At 37.6% G+C, this 2,500-nt stretch overlaps 1 protein-coding gene across 1 annotated transcript in view; it reads left to right on the top strand.

Moving 5' to 3' along the window:
- chtf18 (CTF18, chromosome transmission fidelity factor 18 homolog) overlaps window positions 1–2,500 on the top strand; it is a 35,460-nt gene that overhangs the window by 8,395 nt on the left and 24,565 nt on the right. The window lies entirely within an intron of this gene.

Genomic DNA, 2,500 nt, shown 5'->3' with positions numbered 1-2,500 from the left:
ATTCTTCTACTGGCTCCATCAAGGGGAGCGAAAACGTTCAGAAATACATGGTACTTCGTCACCAAGCGCCAAACAACACGCATCACCTACGGTGAATGATAACTAGTAATAATACTTTTAGAAATGATTTAGTGCGGTTAAGCTAGTTTAATGTTAGTTAGCTAACGTTAGCTATCTCTGATAGTACGTTGGCTACAAAGGCTTGCTTGCAAACTAGCTATAGTAACGCGACCTATTATCCCGCGGGCCACCAAAAAATCCGCTTAACAAACATGTTTTTATCAATATAAATATGGTTTAATGAATCAACCTTACATATTTCAGAAGTGACAGGTGTGTAGAACATGCACGAAGTCTTGTTTGACTCTCAGCATGAACATTTCTTAACGTATTTTCCGATTTGTTTTGTACAGTCGCGAAATGGCAACAAAGTTGGCGACGACCTATTATCCCGCATTGATGTAAAATACCGTTGGGAATCAAGTTCAACAAGAAAAAGAATTTACACCGAACGTCGCGAAATCAAAATTCTACTATTTGTATCAGGCTGGTTTGTACACGCAGTATTACAACACTATCTTACACACTTCAATACTCTGTATGTGTGCCATTTTTGCTACAAAGCTAATTTAAATACCCTTTTTGGGCAGGGACTTAAGTTTTCCGAAATCTGCGATCCTGGATGACACCGAAATCAATATTAAGTAACGTGTACCAGCGCTTGCGGGATAATAGGTCGTGCGGGATAATAGGTCGCGTTACGATAACTAGTCTAATCTGTATTTCCTGTAGGCCTACTATGGTAGGTACATGAATAAAGGTAACACAAAAATCCATAAATATAATGTGTTATTATTATTAAAAAACAAAGAAACAAAAACGATTGTTAATAGTTGTTTAAAACATTTTTTTACCTTTAAAAAGATTGTATTAGTTGTTGTTACTATAACAACTAATAACCACAAAGAAAGAAGAATACGATTGTCTAATTTACGTTGTCTGTTTGGTTTTTGTTCAAAAAATCTAAGAAAACACTTTGAATCTGTAGACTAATGCCTAATAGTCTTATTATTGCCATTTGATGACAATTGTTCATATTCATATACTGTAAGCCTAAATAAGTTTGTTTATTATTTTGAACAAAGGTTAAATGTTATTTCACAAGTTTCTAAAAGTGCCCCCAATTTTTTTGTTAAATGCCCCTGGATTTCAGTAAATCATTTTGTCATTTATAGCCCATTAACAAGAATGGTGAAGTCTTGCAAAACATATTGGTTTTATGCCCTAGCTTTGAACTAGTAAGTGATAATAGACCACGTGAAGTTCAAATATCGAGGCGGTATGCAGCCAAAATGAGGGCCGATTTTTTTTTTCAGTCAGATGATTTTTTTTTGCTTTAATCCCTGAATCATACATTACGCGCAAATGCAACGGACGGACTCAGCTCATTCAGGAGGTAAGGCCAAAGCCGTAATCAGGCACAATTCGCGTGGGCGAGGTTCGCCACTTGTGCTTTGCGCGATTTGGCACTCCGCGAGTGGGCGAGACTCGCCACTTTGTGAATGAAGCTCGCTTCACTTAGGACGCGATCTGAATTGCACAGAGACGGTCGCATATGAGACATATACGTTGTTGAGACTCTTATTAAAGATCTTAGCCTACTATATACGTCGTTGAGAAAACAAATAGCTACACTCAAATCTGGTCATCCTATGTTAAAGATCCTACTCATTCTCGTGGTCGGTAACAAAACAGAGACAAATAGCCACACGGTCAAGCAAATGTCATTTATTACGTTTTACGAATTCAACTTACATTAGCACTGCACACTCACAACCTATCAGATAATGTATCGTAGTAGCATTTGTATTCAAAGTTTACACTTTAATCTACCAAAGTACTCACCGTTTAAACAATACGTTAATCCACAATCCGTGAGGAAATAAGATATCTGGGCCATGTCATTTCTGATGATTGGACTGATGACAACGATATATATCGACAGCGCACCGGAAATAAATTGAAAAGTTAGAAATTCGCCCGAAATTCAAAGCATCGCCAGGTCTGTTATTCGTTCAACGCTCAATAACACTCACACACTGCGGTTTTCAGACTTGTGTTTTAGTTTATGAAAATATATTTACTGTTATTTGAATGCAATAAAAGGGCATCTTTAAGTCATTTTGTAAAATTAGTAAAATTGTAGACCCTAGAAAGGATGTGAACATTTCAGTTCAGCTTATATGTCATCCTCAGACAGGTATCAACTAAATACACTCATAATTACAACTGTGAAAGGTATCAGAAATTTGTGAAAAACAGGAAATGCATGGGAAAGTAATTATTTCAGCCAAAGTCTCTCAAAGGCTCTGGCCTTTCCTAGTGACCCTAGAAAGGATGCCGCGCCCCCCCCCCCATAGTCTGCAAAATTTCTGTGGGAAACAATGCACACCCAATTTCCGGTATGCTCACACACACCCCATAGCCTGTATGGTCACAC

The sequence above is a fragment of the Sprattus sprattus genome (genome assembly GCF_963457725.1).
Source record: "Sprattus sprattus genome assembly, contig: scaffold_79, whole genome shotgun sequence".
NCBI classification, from domain to species: domain Eukaryota; kingdom Metazoa; phylum Chordata; class Actinopteri; order Clupeiformes; family Clupeidae; genus Sprattus; species Sprattus sprattus.
Note: the sequence above shows the minus strand (reverse complement) of the source record. Positions and strands in the feature narration are given on the sequence as shown.